At 36.2% G+C, this 20,385-nt stretch overlaps 1 protein-coding gene across 1 annotated transcript in view; it reads left to right on the top strand.

The window, feature by feature from the left end:
- Window positions 1–20,385, top strand: part of ADGRB3 (adhesion G protein-coupled receptor B3) — a 460,553-nt gene that overhangs the window by 282,949 nt on the left and 157,219 nt on the right. The window lies entirely within an intron of this gene.

The following is a 20,385-nucleotide window of genomic DNA, read 5'->3' as shown; positions in this document are numbered from 1 at the left end:
GTAATGTGGGCACATCTGCTCTCCGCAGGAAACTGTCATTTGTTGCAGGCACACTCAACAGCTATACACCGTGCAACATGACATTTCACAGCACTGGGTAAAGAAAGGACTTTTAGGATTCTGTGGATCTTTTCTGCCAATTGCTGCAGAAGGATGTTATAACAGTATGACAGCTTTTATTTGGCCATATGTGTACCCATAGCAGCTTGTGCCTGCTGAATACACAGTTTGCAGAAGCACAGTGCAATTAGCTGAAATTTTTAACGCTACTAGGATTTTGACCTGATTCAGTTTAGGTTAGGCAAGTGGTAGGTCTGCTCTATTTTTTTTCTCCATTGCCATATCTAATTTACAGTAACAGTAGTCTAGATTTCCTACCCTGAAGCTGTGTGTGTATGAATACCTACACATGAGAAATGAGCGATAATATAAACTTATACAACTTCAGGAATTCACTCCAGACTTATTTTAGGACACTCTCTGTTAAAAGAGGATTAAAAAATAGTTTATAATGACTTTTTTTATTATTATTATTCCCAAGAGCTTCTGAATTGTTTTTCTCTCCTTGTAGTCTCTGGATAGATTTGGCTATGGTTGCAGAGAAATGGTCCATAAAGGAATTTGTGCAATGCAAGTAGAGAAGTGTCTGCCAGTTATGTTGTGATTTTCCCATAGATTTGTCTGCAGGGCAGGATACAGTTCAATTGTAGGATGGAAGACTGTATGCATACCAGCAAAATAATTTTTGCATTTTATTGCTTCATGGTAAAATTGGCAGGAAACTCTGATCTGCTTTGTCCCTCTCTCCACTTCATTTTTTAAAGCTACCATGATGGGCTATTTCACTTAATCTTTAATTGGAGTAGGCTTGCAAGCCTTTAAAAATATGTTCGAGAAGACTCTCTACAACTCAAGTCACAAAGTCTCAAGCTAATAATTGAATAGTTAGGATATCCTAAATCAGAATTAACCTCTGAAAATATGACTGGTAGCCCCTCTTTACTTAACATTGTTTTACAGTTACATTATTTTGGTCACCTTGAAGATGTGGAGGAAACAGATTTGTTGCAAGTAAAATAGAAAATTAGTGACAGTAATTCTTGTAGGTATAATTTGGCAATGTGTGCCGGCTGAGGATTTGGTTGTTCAGTTGATTTTAATCTGACTTACTGGTCCTACTTTTAGGAAATCAGACTTTGCTTCCTTCATATTTTCAAGGCAGCAAATTTGATTTTCATGTTAGTATCTATGCTTACATCTGTGAAATGTAATGAAAGAGTTAATGTTAATGAACTTATTCAACAGATAATTGTTGAAGTTTGAGTATCTACTTTTATAAAGATCATTACATAATGGAGTCTGTATAATAGCACACTACATAATCTTCTGTTCCTTATAGTCTTACACAAAGAATTGCTCAGCTAAGGTCTGATTCTACAGAATCATATTCTTTGGAGATGACATTAAAGCAGTCTAGAAGGAAAAACCTGATCCAAACTTCATTGCAGCCAACTGAAAGGCTTTGACTGGTTTGAATCAGATCAGATCAAGTGGCAAACCATTGCTCAAGCTGTGTAAGACCTAAATTTAAAAATTCACTTATGATGACTGTTGAGATTGTACTGTAATGCAGAAGTACTTGGTCCTGAAATATGTAGATCTTGCATAACATAAAAAGAATACCTTTATATTTGAAAAGAGACAGACCAAAAATTTTCTTTATTTAAGTCATATACAAAATGAATCAGTATATATGGGAGGAATTTATAATTCAGTTCTTTTTTAACACACTGCTTTTCACAAACACCTACACTGCCATGAACAGAGCTTACATGGCCTGCTAAGAATTGCAGCAAAAAAGTAAATTAAATTAATTCTTGCTAATAAGTTTGCTTTCTTTTTAGTTTATACTGAATGGTTAACCAACTCCATTTTTCAGCATTCAGTTGCTATTTATTGACTGTGTGTAAATGCTGATTTCAGAGAACTAAAAACAGTAGTTTCTTGCAATATCAGGTAACTGTAATTCTGAAATATAGATAAAAAGAGCTAGTGGTTGTAGCTACATAATCAAATTTAAACATTTGATTTGAATTCCTGATGAATTTTTTAGCACACAGTGAGAGTGCAGTGAGAACATAGAAGATAATCTAAACACTTTGAGTAAGGTTTAGAACAGAAATCAAGTCAGTAATAATTTGATGTTTCCAGAAAAATTAATGGATATAAACAAATCTAATAAGAGGTGAACCTTGTTTTACTTACTAATACATCATCATGAATGTAGCATGGAATCTGTGAATCCAGCATGACACTGAACTTGGGCTGAATCTTGTAGAGGAAGACAGTGTTCACTAACTTGAATATAGCTTACAGAAGTCTCTTATATAACATTATTACAATGAAGGCAGTTATCAACCTTTCTCATTTTTATTTTGCAATTCTTGCAGTTTTTTACACCCGTAGATTCTAAAACAAGTTACAGCGGGAGTTGGTATCATCCTCTCTCTCTTACAGATAGGGAAGTTAGGTCAAATGGAAGCAAGCTGTTTGTTCAAGGTTACTCACCAAGCCCTGGCAGAGCTAGACCTCCAGACTCCTGAGTGTACTGTCTAGCTATTCTCAAAACCAGTTTCAACTTCCCTGCCATGATTCAGAACTCTAAAAGTTAAATAATATTTCTTATTTTTTCTCATTTATTCTGATGAGCTCATGATTGTGACTGTCCTTGGTGAATTTAGTTCTGTTTATCTGATAGTAGCAGATAAAGATGTTTGTATTATGTCGTACTTAAACAATAGTGTAATACACTTGCATCACCCAAGAAGATGAAAAGTCTTGGGGGATATTACCTCTCTTTGTGAGAAAGAGCTGTGGGAAGTACCCTTCTGCCATTCCCTCCTAACCCTTTGTCAACAGGGAAACAACTGATTTCGATACTGCCATATCTGCCTTGTGTCCAGGTTATTTCAGATGGATTATTTTTCATGATAGAGGTTAGGTTGCTGTTTAATCTTATTCTGCTTTAGTGTTCATTGCTGAGATGTTTTGTTGTAAGGGTATTAATTCTGCCAGGTTATATTGGTGGCAGAGCTACTTTAGCTATACTAATATCACACACAGTGTTGAACAGTTGTTAACGTTTTACTATCTCTTAGGCTAAAATGCCATCCTCTTGCCTGTGCAAGTGTCCAAGGAAAGAGCTGCATGCAAGTAGCTGAGGATCGAATTGTACTCAAAGACCTTGACTTGTCCTAGTCTACACTACTGTAATTTTGCGAGTATGATAGAATACACCAATAGAAAAGGGAAATATGGGATATGAGCTAGGTCCTTGATCTGGAAAACACATTTTTGCATTGAAAACTAAATATCAGGTACAAAAATCCCTGTAATTTACTTTTCTTAAGAAAACTAGGTTTCTACAGCCAAACTACTCATATTTTGGCAGGTTAGTGCAATTGCCAGGACCTTCAGACTGTGTATTCACAGTAACTTAGGCCCACATTACAGAGCCACTATTGTTCTCACATTGGCCCAATAAATATTTAAGGTTTAAAAGACAGTGCATCTGATACTGCAAAAAAGTCCCAAGTAGGAGACTCTGAGAAGGAACACTACACATTTTTTAATATATATATATATATATATATATATACTTAAAGTAAGCTTACTTTCAAGAATGCACATGAGAGTATATATATTCTCTAACAAGTGACAAGGTGATTAAACCAATTAAAATGCATCTCAGATGATCATGATGATGAAAACAAGCTAGCAGACTTCACAGTCACATTCACTCTTGTGTCTGTCTTCATAGTACAATGAATCTTTTATGCTAATACAGTAAATTCAACAGAATGTGGCATTCTCCCTTTTATGTTTGTCTTCAGGTGGTCTACAGTCTCATTTTTGGGACAAGCTCTTTCAAGTACAAATGAGGCACAGTTAATTTCCTACATGGTGAAACGAGCCTGAATTTTTCAGTGATTGCTCTAATATTAGGCTATTTTATGACTCTAGTGGTATTGCTGCCACTTCTGGCAGTTTGAGCATATTTAGTTCTTTGAAAGATAGTCCATGGGCACCTTTCCTCAGGAGGTGGTTCTATGTAGGGTCTCCCATCTTATGGATGAGAAACATCAGGAAAAGGGAGTAAAATAATTCCATTTTCTTTTTCAAGCACATTTTAAATAAAATGGATATCAGTATGGTTCGAGAGGCCCCTGGCTCTGCACCCAGTGTCTGTTAAGACATCCACAGAGCATATACACTGGTCAAAAATCCTGGCAGAGGAATGTTGCCAAACCTTAAGAGGGTTTAGGCCTAACCTATTCAGTCCATCAGAGGAGTTTTAGCTATTGCAGGAACCATATATCCAGGAGTTTGTGTAACTTTAAAGCAAAAATGTAGGCACTTTCAAAGTCACAAAATGCTTAGCAATTTTTAGAACTTCTATTTTGATCTCAAGAACCAAAGCTTGTAGGTATTTAAAACCTTTACTGCTTATGGTCTAAACCACTGTTTGAACCAGCAAAACTAAAAAAAAAAAAAAAAAAAAAAGAAAAGTGAATAATGAATTTTATAGGGATATATACTTATTAATTGAAAGGATAATAGGAGAGTCAAAACAATAAAAAAAAATCTCTTGTGATCTCTAGACCCATGTGATTTATCAAAATTTCCCTTAATCTTAGTTCCCCAAAATTTAAAGAATTTCCTGGCACATATGGAGTTGGAAATAGGAATCTGTATGCTACAGATACTAAAAAATTTTGTACTTATGTCTGAAATTTAAATTTCAATATGGCAAAATAATTATGTTTTCTTTGAAAATAACATTATACAATTGCTATGTTACAATACCCTTGATGGCTTTACAATTTCTGTATTCTCATCATAAGTACAAAAGAAAGAAATATGAAAACATTAATGCCTTTTCAGACTATAAATACATAAATACATATATATGTGTATATATATATATATATATATAAGAAACTACAAATGTCAGGATTACAGATCAAGTGCATAAACTACTGTAAGTAATGATACTATGTACAGGATTATTGTGCAGAAATACACATTAGCTTTAAACTTACTTGCAGTCACTACAACAAACACAGGAGTTCAGCTGGTATAAATATACTTATTTATAGTAATATGAAGAAGAGAACAAAATACAAGGCATTTCTGAGTGTAGAGTGTGAGATTACTTTTCTTCATTTCCAAATGCATGGATCCAAGTTTGATTGAGACTGACCAGAAAGGGTTTATATTCTCTTTGACAAATCAAGCATCATATAACTTATTAAAGTTGTTTCTTTCTTTATGTAAGAACTGTAATTTCATGGCAAAGTGATCTTGAACCTGATGTTTGGAGTGGTGTTTGGAAATGCACCTATAGAGTGTCGCCTGGTTGTTCATGAACATTCAACATTGAAATTGTGTCTTTACCTGATAAAAAGCACTCAAGCACGTGTGCAGTTTAAACCTGCCATACTTTATCAAATGCACCTTTAATGCTGCATCTTCATCTCAGTGACTTCACAGGTACCTTAATACATAATTAATCTTTTGCTGAATCTGTATACTGTAGTTGAGGATTTAATATGCAGATCAAATTAAAACTCTTCCTGGAGCAGTCACTAGAGGGAAGCAAAGACCTACATGCTCCTCTCCATGACGTCAGTCAACACCTTTACATCCTACTTGATGAAAAACGGTCAGTATTCAATTGTAAATTTCAGAAATGGCCTAGTTTGGGGGAGGACCACCTCCCTCCAAAAAGACAAAAAGATATTTGCATTCCAGAGATATTCCAGAGACCATTGTGGTTAAAAACGTTATCTTCATGAATGATATTTTGAGAATTTTAATCTAATATTAGACAGGTAGCTCAGTTTAGTGTGGATAAAGAAGATGGGTTTAATACTTTCATTCTTTCAATTCTTTGAAACGTTCCAATATTCAGAAAAATGCATTGAATTGCTTGTAGCATAAGAGCTGTACATTTGCAGCATCTGTGTATATCAAAACCCGGGATCAAATATACTAGTTTCCACTTATCTTTTTATTGATCCCTCCTTGATTATCCATACTTATATTCCATAAGATTATTTCTGTGGTACTCAGAATCTCATCCTGTGTAAACAGCAGAGGCCAACCTCATGTTTTCTGATGTTGTACTAAAAAAGTATACTTCTGTGAACTGAATTTTGCCATAAAATTAAAATGCCCGGGGGCGGGGGGAGGGGAAGTAAAATAGTAAGGATAAGTGATTTTGTTATCAGTTGAAATTCTGAATATTTTAGTAAGGACAATATTTATAGTAGTTACGGCTTAGTATGAGTAGAAGATCTTTTATTAATTCTAAGCTATGCAGGATGGCCAGACCTTAATGAGAAAAATACAAATGGGTATGAGGATTTAAACATGTTTAGGTAGAAGGTAATGTGCTATATGAACAACTTGAAGCAAAGGAATTTCACTAACTAAAGTGTTGTTTTGAATGGCTGCTAGATTATGGCTGAATAGAGTTTTAGCTGAAAGGATGGTGTATTTGTGATGATTTTTTAATGTTATCATCTTCTCTGATAATGTTGAGCAGGAGAGAGATCTTGCATAGCTAGCTAACTAAATGTAATGTACATTTGCATTCAAGCACATGTGCTGGGGATAACATCCTGCAATCCAAGCTATTATTCTAAGCAACAGAGAATATAATACAATTCTAAATTTCACAGGCAGTGATTATTATTCCCAGTGCTACGTGTTGTCTTAATGATGCAATTTGTAGTGGTTGCCTTCTCCTTCATATTTCTCCATTTCTCTCTGAAAGCAGAGCAAAATGTTATCTTTTAAATTACAGAATTATCTTTGCATATCTCAAAAATATGAGTTAAAATGCCACTGCATTTGTAACAGTTCACTGCTGAACGTAAGTATGTTCTTGATGCCAAGTTTACAAATAGATCAATTAGATCTAGAGCCTAGGTTTAAACAGCATGCTGGATTAGGACCATCAATCCAGAGTTGCTCCATAGCTATTGGTGCAAATCCAAGAGTTACATCGTTAATTTGCATGGCAATAATTAAGAGATTGCATATGCTGACATACAGAGCAATGCAGAACCAGAGAAATAAAATCAATCTTTCTAGTGAATTTGTTTGTATGGCTAGTCTGTACAGAATACATTACTTTGACCAGACTTAAAACTAACTCATGTTAAGTTTATACTACTTCATAATTGCAATTTTGGCTGCATATAGATGTATTCAATGACTTTTTGAAATATCAAAGAAAGTACTCAATGATATCTACTGCATTTTTCTAATGTTATTCACAACAAAAATTTATTATAATATAGACTTAAAATAACTTAAAATTTATATATGTCAAGTACCAGCTAATGATGCAAAACAAGAAGATTTGTTTGAAACAAAAAAGAAAGATTTAATTTGAATGACTTTTGATTGCATTTAACCAATCTAGTATCATGCAGCAAGTAGTATAGGAATTCTGATCTGAAAGATAGTCAGCAGTATTCAGGAGATAGTCTGATCTCTTTTAAAATCAATTATACTTCAAAAGTTGTATCATATAGGAAAAAGTCAATAATATCTTTTTCTGTGCACATCACTCATCTTAAGGCCATTCTTCGTCTGCCTTCTCTCCTTCTTTTTATTGTACGTAGACAGTCAAACATCTAATGTTTTGGAACACAAATTGTCTGTATGTGACCATGTACTTTTTGGTCACATGTACACACACAATTAAAATCTTTAAGTAGAAAAATATGCAAAATGTATTTGTGTTCCCCCACAATAAATACTACTGAAAATATGAAATGTGTCTCCTTATACTACTACAGAGCAAGGCATATTGTATGTAACACTATATATATTTATCATAACTGAAGTCAGATTTTATATGCTCTTAATGTTACGTTAGATAACAGGTAGCTATCTTGGAATATCACACCTTAATGTGAATTACATAGTATCCTCTTCTTTGTAAAGGGAGGACAAAAATATACTAATTTTACCAAATATGTGTATTCTTATGTACACATTCTTGTATTTTTTATTTGTACAGTAGATCACAGTAGTACACAGAATCAGTAAGGTTGGAAGGGACCTCCAGAGATTATCTAGTCCAACCTCCCTGCTTAAGCAGGGTCACCTAGAGCATGTTAGACAGGGTTGCATCCAGGCGGGCCTTGAAGATCTCCAGACAAGGAGACTCCACAACCTCTCTGGGCAACGTGGGCCAGGGCTCTGTCACTCTCACAGGGAAGAAATTCCCCCACGGTCAGGCGGAACTTCCTGTGCTTCAATTTCCGCCCATTGCCTCTTGTCCTGTCACACGGGACAACTGAAAAGAGTTTGTGCTTGTCCCCTTGACACCCTCCCTTCAGGTACCTGTACACATTGACAAGATCCCCCCTCAGTCTTCTCTTCCCCAGGCTGAAGAGGCCCAGCTCTCGCAGCCATTCCTCAGAGGGCAGATGCTCCAGCCCTCTGATCACCTTCATAGCCCTATGCTGGACTCTGTCCAGGAGCTCCATCTCTGTTGTAGTGGGGAGCCCAGAACTGGACAAAGTACTCGAGATGAGGCCTCCCCAGGGCTGAGTAGAGGGGCAGGATCACCTCCCTCGACCTGCTGGCAACACTCTTCCTAATGCACCCCGCGATACCATTGGCCTTCCTGGCCACAAGGGCACATTGCTGGCTCATGCTCAACTTGTCATCCACCAGCACTCCCAGGTGCTTCTCTGCAGAGCTGCTCTCCAGAAGGTCAGCTACCAGCTTGTACTGGTGCCTGGGGTTATTTTTCCCCAGGTGCAGGACTCTGCACTTGCCCTTGTTGAACCTCAGGAGGTTTCTCTCCGCCCAACTCTCCAGCCTGTCCAGGTCTCTCTGAAGCAGCACAGCCCTCAGATGTATCAGCCACTCCTCCCACCTTGGTACTCTGTCCCCTTATCCAGGCCATTGATGAAGAAGTTGAACAGGATGGGAGCCAGTCCTGAGCCCTAGGGGACACCACTAGACACAGGCCTCCAACTAGACTCCTTGCTGCTGCTGATGACCCTCTGAGCTCTGTCTTTCAGCCAGTTCTCAATCCACCTCCCTGTCCACTCGTCTAACTCACACTTCCTTAGCTTATCTAGGAGGATGTCATGGAAGACAGTGTCAAAAGCCTTGCTGAAGTCCAGGTACACAACATCCACTGCTCTTCCTTCATCTACCCAGCCAGTCATGCTATCATGGAAGACTATCAGATTGGTTAAGCAGGATTTCTGCTTGGTGGCTCCATGCTGGCTACTCCTGATCACCTTCTTTTCCTCCGTATGTCTGAAGATGACATCCAGGATGAGCTGTTCCATCCCCTTTCCAAGGACGGAGGTGAGGCTGACTGGCCTGTAGCTGCCTGGGTCCTCCTTCTTGCCCTTTTTGAGGACGGGAGTGACATCGTTGGCTTGCTTCCAGTCCTCAGGCACACCTCTCCAGTTCTCCAGGACCTTTCAAAGATGATGGAGAGTGGCCTGGCAACAACATCCGCCAGCTGCCTCATTCCCCGTGGGTGTATGCCATCCGGGCCCATGGATTTGTGGATGTCTAGCCTGCCCAGAAGGTCTCTAATCCTTTCCTCATCAACCAAAGGAAAGTCTTCCCTTCTCCAGACTTTCTCCCTCACGTCCAGGCTCTGGGATTCCTGGGGACTGCCCCAGCAGTGAAGACTGAAGCAAAGAAGGCATTCAGTAATTCTGCCTTCTCTGTACCCTTCGTCACCAGGGCCCCCACCCCATTCAGTAGGGGGGCCACATTTTCCTTAGTCTTCCTCTTGCTTCTGATGTATTTGAAGAAGCCCTTCCTGTTGTCCTTGACATCCCTTGCCAGACTCAATTCCAAATGGGCCTTAGCCTTCCTTGTTGCATCTCTACATACTATGACAACAGTGATAACAGTAGACTGAAGGGAATGGTTTTTTTATGTTTGTTTTTCATCTGAAGGAGATTCTTCTGTTCCTGTATTTCTGTAATTGATTTACACAAGAAAACTCTGATTAGACATAGCTTATTTTCTTCTGAGCTTTTTGTTGTATATAGAAGACGTTTCATCAAGGTTAGGAAAATATACAGATGTCTAGATATCACAGAGAAACAAACATTTCAGCCAGTCTTAGATCACAAGGTGCTCTGAGGTCTATCAACTCTGTGATCTAACCATTAGAATTATACATCTTTCTGTAGTCTGGAAAATATCTAGCACTTGTTAAGAGAGCTCACATAGTCCTTGGTTCACGCTTACCTTCTTGCAAAAATAGCAAGATCACATTTGGATTGTTTTAAGGAACTGTAGAAGACTAGCTTGCACAAATATCTGACATTGAGATGCTATAGGTGCTACAGATGCTAGATATATTGAGATGGCTGAGTGGAAATATCAGTCAAAATCACTACACTATTTTGTCACTTAATCTCAGGAGTACATAGGAGCTGCTTGTTCAGATGGTTGTGGGGGAGAACCAGGGAGGATTGGAAGTAAGGTGAGAAGGTGTTTTCTAACACATTCTCCTGTGAATGGAGTCACCATATGTAGTGGATATACTATTTTAGAGATGCTTCTCTTTTGCAACCTCTGTGCACTGCTGCCAGCTCAAACAGTTACCTAGATGTGGTTAGTTTGAGGTTGGACTAGATGATCTCCAGAGGTCCCTTCCAACCTTACTGATTCTATGATTCTATGAAATGCCGCATTATGACCTATATGATCGTTTTTCCTTTTAGTTTGCCTAGACATATACATTTTCAGTTTAAGTAGATTGATGCAATTTTTTCTGAGAGAATATATATCACAGGGATCAAGAAATATCTAGGTCAATGTTTTGGGGACATGGTGTTTTGATACTATCTTTGTTTGATTTTGAAGTATAGATCATCATTAGCCACATTTATTGTCAATATTTTTAATACTTTCCCTTTGGGTTTGGGAGATCTTTTCTTGATTTAGTTTTTGTTTAAGAGAAGGCATTTTACAAATGCAGGCTGACACAACATGAGAAAATGATATCTTGCTGAAATGACCCAGCTCCAATGAGAAAAGATTCACACACATTTTGCAAGATTCACTGCATTTCAAGTATGCAAATTAAGTGCAGAATTCTAAAATATAGGCCACTGAATGAAGCAGGATGATTTATTTTCTTTAAACTTGGTGCCAATACCTTGGATAGCCAAATAAGAGGTAAGTACTTCAAAAAGTGACTTGCAGCGATAAACAAGACACCTACCCTTTTCTATTAGCTCATATTGAAAAGGAAGTTTACATAGAGCTATTAAATGTTAAATAATTTATTTAGAAATATGTTAAAACAGAACCCTAGAATTAAGAGTTGACACTGAAGGCTCAATTTAGATACCTTAATACTTGAGCAATCTGAGGATACATCCACAGGATGTTCGGGAGACATACACCTTTCAGGACCAGCAGCTGAAGGCTGTTACCCTAAGATGTCGCTAGTAGTGCTATATGTAGGAAATTAATTAAACCTTTAACAGCAGAATTAATTTAAAAATTAGGAAAATGAAGACAACAAAATGTTGATGTCTGCCTGCAAGTGCTTGGTGCCACAGTTACCAGTTATCTGCTGCAGGTAAATTGCTCTTTAGACTCTGCTGTCTGTATTGACAAGATCTCCAGTGACTAATGGAGCTTAGACACCTCGCATATCTATAGGTATATGAGGTACCTAAATTTAAAAGTCTTAGTACTAAAGTGAATCTGCCTTATGTATCATTTTCTATTTTAGGATATGGTTTACTGACTTCTCTCCTGGGGGTAAAGATATAAGAGATGAGAGCCACCTTTTGCAAAATAAAGAGATGAGGGCCACGTTTTGCAACATAATCTAAGTTATAGTCCTTATCCTGGAATACTAAGGGTATAAGTCTTCTTCAATCTACAGGAGTTCAAACTCTCAGATTTTTTTTCCTGGATATAGCCCCTAGTGTGAGGCAATAAGCAGCAATGCATTAGAGCTATTTTCCATGGAAGTATAAATAGAAATAGTAAGCATATTTTAAAATATGAATAATCTATTATTAACACAAAACTGGCAGAACTGGATATGGAAGAATGAAGTTCGAAAGTAAATTAAGATGTATGCTGAGCCTGTAGCCTAGTACTGGAGATGGACGTTTTCCCACTTTCTAAGCTGATCATTGAGATCTCAGTGAAAACCAGTGACTCTGTGGAGGAATTATCCTCAATTTGCAGTTACTATTGTATCAGGATCTTGTCAGAGAACAGTAGACAATGCATCCAATAAAATTAATAATGCAACTATAAAATGGAATTGATAGATATTATTAAATGAAATGAAATAGAAATGTGCTTTAAAAAAAGTATCTAGTGAGAATCAGAATTACTTAACAAAGTAATGTTTTACCATATCTTCACTCTTAGGTAAGATAATGCAAAATGAGTATTAGTCATCTGACAAGGTTGGGAGAAGCATTTTGGGGGCATTTTCTGCCCTCATTATAAGTTTACTGATGAAGTAAAATGATTAGAAGTAAAATGATTAGAAAGTCAATGTATTATCAGCCTTCCATTGTGTCATCACTGCTACCAAGCAAAGATTATAATGACCATAATAAGTGGTAAACAGTCAATACATTCTCACAACAACTGCTATAATGAGAACACAAATTGGTCTGATACTTCATTTTTGTGGCATTTTCAAGGCTATAAGCTTTCAGGGCTTTGCAGATGCCGTATTCAGAATTGAACAGGCCTTTCAGTGTGTTTGAAAGCGTCATAGATCCTATATTCTATACTACTAATGTGCAAACATGCCAAGGATTTCATATATTTGACAGCTCATTTTTTTTACAGCAGCATTTTGTGTGGTTCTAAGCAGTTCTGTTTTTCATATAGTTCAACTTCTGTCATGAAAAGCACATAACATTTATCAGTTTATATAGGCAAAGCATCAATTCTGGCTATATGGTTTCTCCACTATGTTTTCTTACTAATGAGGAGATCTGCAATTTGTGAAGCAGAAAATCTAGTTTCATTCTATTTAGTGATATAAAGAAAGAAGGCAAACTTCTCATGATTTATTAATAGCAATTGTATTTCAGTATTTCTGATTGCCTCTTAAATCAACTTCTAAAGGCTAAAAACGCAGAAATAACCTTTTACTGTCCATCTGTCTTAATTTAAGTGAGTAATGTGTTCTAAAACTCAAAATCTAGAACTGAACGGCTCACATCACATTCCCTTTTCCGCTACCTGCCGAACTGACTTCATTTAGTCTTGTATTAAAATTAATTTAACAAGACAGATAGCACTTACACATGCAAAGTAGAACTCATTGAGGTGCAAACATCCTACTTGCAGGGATTTCTTATGTCGTCAGACAGGACTACATAGCAAGAAAACTAATTAAAAACAAAACATTATCAGAAGCCTTATAACAACGCTTTCATGAATTGTGGCTTATAAATATTCAAAAACTCGTTTTCTGTACCATGCACTGACTAATGCCATATGCTATCGTTTGTTTTTCACTTGTTCCCATCTCAGCTCTCCCTTAAACTTCATATTTTAGCCTCTTCTTCAGTATACTGTACAGGACATAAATTCTGATCATTGTTAAATCAGATATTTTTATTACATTTTATGCAGTCTTTCCAGAACCATGTATAAAAATAATGAAATTTTAGTTTGAGGGATATTTTGCCCTTTATAATAATGTAATCAGTGAAACGTGTGGAAACTCCCAAGGAGTTACTTCAGTGGTAAAAGGCAATGAATAACATATAAATGATAGCATTTATTTTCATAGAAAAAAAAGTTCTAGTTACCAAATAATTCAATATTTACTTATTTTGGCCTTGTGCATACATTCAGTTAACTTAGAAATATTCTCCTAACATTAACTTTATTTGAGCTTATGTGCTTTTTTTCCTAGGATTTTTTGATATTTACATATAAAATAATTTTAAATACCCAAGTTAACGTACTTGATGTTTTCAACATACTCTCCACCTAGGTGAAAATGATGGAATTTTTACAAAATGTGATATCAGTGATGTTTATCGTCTTTTTCACTGTCTACCAAAAGTAGAGGTTATAACCCATTGCTAAGTAATAGGGGGAAAAAAAGAAACACTAATCTAGCAAAATGCTGTATAGTATGTACTGAACTGAGTTATGTAAATAGGTCCATTATCTTCAATCTATGTAAGTTTAATTTGATAGCTGCACATTAAATGAGCATGTCTGTCAAATTACTGACACTGTTTGTCCCTCTAAATTTTGCTGAACTGAAAGTCTCTTAAATGAAAGAAAACTTTGTTAGGCAGTTAACAAGGTCACAGTACAATTTTATATGAGGTTTAAAAGAAAAGAAATAGAAGTATCTGATAACAAGCAAGCTCATATCTTAAAAAGCGTGTTTCAAGTAAGGACAGAAAAAAATGATACCATGCAAAAGGCTGGGAATCGTTCCCCAAATCAAGTTCTAAATTGATACAATCAGTCCTATACATGCTTACAAAAAATAGTTCTATTCTGGGTATTGTCATAACTGAGATTTGCTTTTTCAGGGGAAAAAACGACTTCTAAAAGTGTTAACTATCCATCAAAGACCACATTCTCTGTTTTACTCATACAATTCCCTCTTCAGGGAAATTACAAAATTCCTATCTAGATGCTTTAAACAAAACCTAAATTCTTCAACAGATACAGTGGAGAATTAAATTCATCAAAATCCTGTACTCAAATAAAGGAACTAGATGTACAGTACTTTTCTGAAAAGAGATTGCATCAGAATTGCACTATGGGGTTTCATATTGTCTTTCTGCTGCTTCCATTTCACTTTGGATGGGTTTATGAGTAAAATAAATAGATAAATCATTATTCTAACTGTAGCTGTAAAAGCTCAGTCAGAAACCTGAAAGACCTGTCCTCATCCTTCTGGACTATCAGTAATTCTTCCAGTTGGAGTGAACTGCCAGTACTGCTAAAGATGCACCAGAATTGTGTGCTGTGAGATTGTCATTTCTCATGTACTGAAGTTACTCGTTTCTTGTGCTGGTCTCTGATTCACTCTCCCTGTTGTGCTAAAAGAATTACATAAAAGATGATAATGATATCATAACCTTTATCGGTGCAATGTTCTGCTGCGATAAAACAAAGCAAAAATAATAAATGGAAAAATAATAAAGGAAAATAATTACCACAATCTCTAATTTACAGGTGAAAAATATAAAGTTCAGATTTGCTTGTTTAACATTCACGATGGTCAGAAAATAAGGAAAGGGCAGAGAGCCTGTAACTCAGGCTTGTGAATTTTATTTCCAGTGCCAACTATCTGAATAAACGTGATGACAGTCAACACTATCACACTGTTTAAGTACCTGTTTTTTCATACCTACAAGCCAGCAATGGCTTCTCTGGTCCCTGGGCAAAAGCCAGTACAAATGTGAAAAGAATCAGACCTTTAAATAGTTTTTAGATCAAATCTTAGATTTCTGCTAGTAATTTAGTGCCCTTTAAAAGTTAGATGGGATTCATAAAAATATTATGACATTATTAGCTCACCCAAAAAGATCTAATGTTCTTTTCCTCGTTTAACAGTTTCTACTGAGACCTATATCTCATCGAAGTATTAGATTAAGATTACTTAAATGTACTTCCTGTGAACAGTCTAACGGAAATCTGTGGGGGTCATCATTCAGGGACATCTGTCAGTCTTTGCACAATGAAGCTTCCATTTTGAGAAAATTTGAGATAACTTTCAATAAACATTTAGAAGAATTTCCAAAAGATTATTTAAAGCCATCATATATCTTCAGGCTGAAAATCTCCAGATCCTCTCATACGTGTACAGAAAAAGGCAAATTTTCTGAGTGTATTATTTGCTGACATATTTTATGTTGCTTTGCTCTCCTATGTGGATTTGAAAATAAGGAGGAAAGTCATCCCTTTGAGAGGAAAAAAACTAAAAGCAGGATGATGATGGTGGTGGTGGTGGTGGTGGTGTTTGTTTTGAAAGATATTTTTCTCCTCATTTTAAATCTTTCTTATGTGCATAAAAATGGCAACAAGTATATGTGACTAATGACAACATTTCAGTGTTGTACTTGTGATGAACTGCAAAATAACACCTACCAAGAAGCATCCCACATTTTGCTATTTCTGGTCTCCTTGATTTTGCTTTCCCGTGCTCAGTAACAACGACCACAATGTTTCAAGTATCACTGCAGATGCCAGCTATATCCAAAGATATCAAGATGCAAACATTCAAAAGCTGTGTCTGCTCCTAGCCGTTGAAGCGTGCGGCAATGTAGAGTCCGTGTATCTATGCTGCCTTCAGTCTAGCTGGTTGGGATACTGTTAGCGTTCTATCTGTGGCAGAAGCAGCTCAGCACAGGATGACGTGCTCTGATTCTGCTAACTGGAACAAAATATTTCAGGAACCTGGGATAAATAGGTGTACGATAGGGTGCCTTCCCTAATAGTTTTGCTGAAATCATTAACAGGAAACCTTTTGCTAAATAAAATGGCTCTGCTTTGATACAAACTTTGATTTTTAAAGTCTGAGTATGTTTTAAAAAACAAGTTATATTCTGTATGCATGAGGATAAAAAAATGCATAATCAAGTGTGCAAGCTTCCCTGAATAGCAAATGTTCAGTTGCTTCCTGGTAAATCACACTATCGTCCTCCTTCCAGAGGGTTCTAGCTGAACCAGACAACCCTTTGTAAAAGAAATAAAATATACAGTGACTGTGGGAGGAAAAAAAAAGAGTAAATCCTATCCATAATGGTTCTGGCAGCACTTGTTTTGCATAATCAGCTTTACTCACTAGAGGCATTGTAACTCCACCACTTCGTAAGTCCTATGAAAAGGACTTAGAATTTGAATTTCCCATGTCTGAGAATGCATTCCTTTGTTTCTGGATACATGTACATATCCACTTAATCTGATCAAATATCTCTGAATAACATCAGACTCTATTTTTGGTATAATGTTTATTTTTTGTCAAGATGAAGTTGCATAATTTTTTGTTCTCTGCATTTAACTCACTGTGGAGTAAGGTATGAGGTCCAAACCTTGCAATATTTAGCCCTTACTTTGGGAAAATTCACTCAAGAGTGTTTCTTGAGTGAAAACTGTGGGACTGGTTCTTGATAAAACAGATTCGTTGGTGAACACTAGTGTTCTTAAGAGACTATGTGGTATAATGTTGTCACTGGGGACTGAAAACGTTTTGGCTAATACACACACTAATGTGTACCGTGATAAGCTTTTCATGGACCAATTCCAGTGAGAGAAGAACTACATAGTTCTTCACAGCTTTATAAAGTTCCTAGAGGAAAGCCAAAGGGCCATTTCAGGAAAAAAACACAGACTATTCAGAGGTTTCTTTTTACTAAAATGATTTGAATTAATAGCAACTTTTGTATTGCTGAGTACTGATAAATAATTCACTATTTGCATATACAGGGTCACATTTCACCCTTGTATTAGGAGTTTAGGTACCTGACTACTTACTTTGTTGTTGTTGTTGCTGTTGTTGTTTTTGGGGGGTTGTGTTTCTTTTTTTCCTGAGAGGTTGTTTTCCTGGTTAGAGGCTCAATGGTCCAGGTCAGTGTTTAAATGCAGGAGTGGAACCCACTAAAGGAACAATCTGTTAAGTTCCAGCTGAAGATGTTACATCTGGACAATGAAAATACTTATCTCCCTTTTGATCCAGAGTAGTAGTAGAAGAAAAACTGCAGAAAATTTTGATGGGACCTGAGGCCCAGAAGTTAGAAATTTATGTCACAAGAATTTCCTGTCTTCCACTTAAAATTAATAAGAATGTTGATCAGATGGTTTCCAGACCAGTTTTAGAGAGAAAATAGAAAAAAAAGAAAAGAAAAAGAAAAAAGAAAAGTTACTTTACCACTGCAGCACTGCAGTTCACTTGCATGTTCATATTGTGGACATTTAGACAATCTCTGTGAGTAACGCTGATGTTTCAAAGATTATTAGATTTTATAGAGGGAGACTCAGGCAAGAAACGTAGAAACCTTCTTGTCTCAGCAGTTCCTTAAAAGCCATCTGTTTCAGTCCACTGCAAGTACAAAATATGCCTTTGATATTTTTGGTCAGCAAGTGCTCCCATAAGCAACATTTTTTTCCTGATACTTCAGTTCATGTTGCTTTTCTTAAAACTTCATATATATAATTTCAATAAAATTATGTTTTTCTCTCTGCTATAAAATATGATCTTCTCATCACTCTATACATACAGTTTTGCCTCTCATACTCCAACAGTCTATATAAATGAATTTCACAATTTGTCTGGAAGTCAGTGCTTGCAAAAAAAGTATAGCTAGACAAATATATAGTGAACATTGCTACAAGCCACTTCTGTCCCTTATGCCATATGTGAATAAAATAAATCTGGTTCAGTCATTAGGTAATAAAACATTTTTGTTGCTAAATTTTCTAACAGGTTTTTGTAATATTAATATTTTTCCTTTTGTTGTTGCTTTATAGAAAGGGTTATGCAAAAATCTGAGAAATAATGGTGATTCAAGCTACTACACAGTATTTTCTTTCTCGAAGTAAAGCTCTTATTTAATATTTTCTTAGCTTTTCTGTAGCATTTTTAAGTTACCTCTTCCTAATGTTCTTCTACAGTAGATGAATATTTCTTTTTTATCTTTGTCTTTGCTTTGAGAATTCAAATGCTTGAACTACAGTTGTTTCAAATCTAGTTTAAGGACCAACCAGACAGTGCTATACTTCAGTGCCATAGTGCTCAGAATAAATATTCTGTATGTCCTGTCATAAAAATGGAGTCAAAGAGTTATTGGAGTTTTTAAATATTCCTACTATAAACACTATCCATTTTATTTTTCTCAAGCAGACCTATTATTTATCTGTCAGGTTTTCACTATGATGAACAATACGCTTGATCCAAATGTCAGTACCTCTAAATATACAGTTCCTTAGCACATGGCCACATCTTATCTTTTTGTTATGGTGGGTAAAAGCACAGAAACCCCTAAAGAAATGGGGATGAGAGTTAAATACAGTTCTTACTGGTTGCAGTAGCTGAGCGTATTCTCCTTGTTAGCATTTTTAGGGTGATAAGTCATCCTGGAAGGATTTTTTTCATTATTGTGCTATAACCAAACTTAGAATAAAAATTGAAAATAGTCAAGCAAAACACACTTCATCAGACATCCTTCTGGGGCGGAGGTTGTTTTAAAAAGAGAGAGTTGCATTTTTAGCATAGAAAAAAACTTCAGAAGTGTCTCTACAACATAGGAGGTCTTAAGCAAACAGTTAAGGTAAAGAGGAAAAAGTGTGTAATGCCAACTGAACAGAATGGACTTAAGTAAATATAATTACTTCCATAAATTATGGCCTATGTAATGTATGTATATTTCTTGAGTTAGAGAAGTTTCATCGTTTATAAACGCAGAAGATGATAGATTAAATTTGACCGCTATGTAACCATAGAATTGCTCTTCTCCTAATACTCTGTCTTCACACCAACCCATGTTCCCCAAATGCTGACATCTCAAATATAGAGATCAGATATGGGTCTAATACATAACAAAAGGTAAAACTGGGTAAAAACTTTGGTGGGAGCCAGTTTCCTCAAATGAAATTTTCTGCTTTCCATGCTTGAATGTGCAAGCAATGGTCTGGTCTTTCATTACCTAAGTAAGAATAAGTAAGCAGAACTAGACTGTTTTTCTTTTTTTCCCTATCCTCCTCTTTTTTAAATTTTCATAGTTTTTTTACAGAGAGCTTAGAAAAATGGCTGAAATAAAATTCCCATGAACAGCAGTAGGGTAGGGGTTGGCGGATTTTCATCTGCGTTGTAGAAACCCTTGTACTTAGCTATGTTACACATGCATGCTGGTAAGTTCAGATCATATTTCCATGGAGGCTCTATGTTCTCCATTACAATCTAAGTGCATTTAAAGCAATTTCCAAATACATAAACACATGTTCTACACTTGTAGGATCCCATTTGGTTGGTAAATTAAGGCAGAACCAAGACTAGTCTGCTTATAATATGTTACAGGCTGTAACTTTTAAAATCGAGCCGTAACTTTTCACGCTGCCTCCTCCCAACACCACAGGCAAATTTTCCTATAGAACATGAATGACACTTCAAGACTCAATGGCAATACTTCAAACTATGTCTTTTCTAGATGTTGTGGTAATATCATCAGGTTATGTGGCTATCTCCATTAATGAATGTGCTGGTAATTATGATACTGCCTCTGGAAATGTTTTAGGATCATCTGTTGCAAGATTGCTCAGGCAGTATTACATTCCTATATAGTTTCTTTT

The sequence above is a fragment of the Rhea pennata genome, chromosome 3, assembly GCF_028389875.1.
Source record: "Rhea pennata isolate bPtePen1 chromosome 3, bPtePen1.pri, whole genome shotgun sequence".
Classification (NCBI taxonomy): Eukaryota; Metazoa; Chordata; class Aves; order Rheiformes; family Rheidae; genus Rhea; species Rhea pennata.
This window is presented reverse-complemented; position numbering and strand designations above follow the sequence as displayed.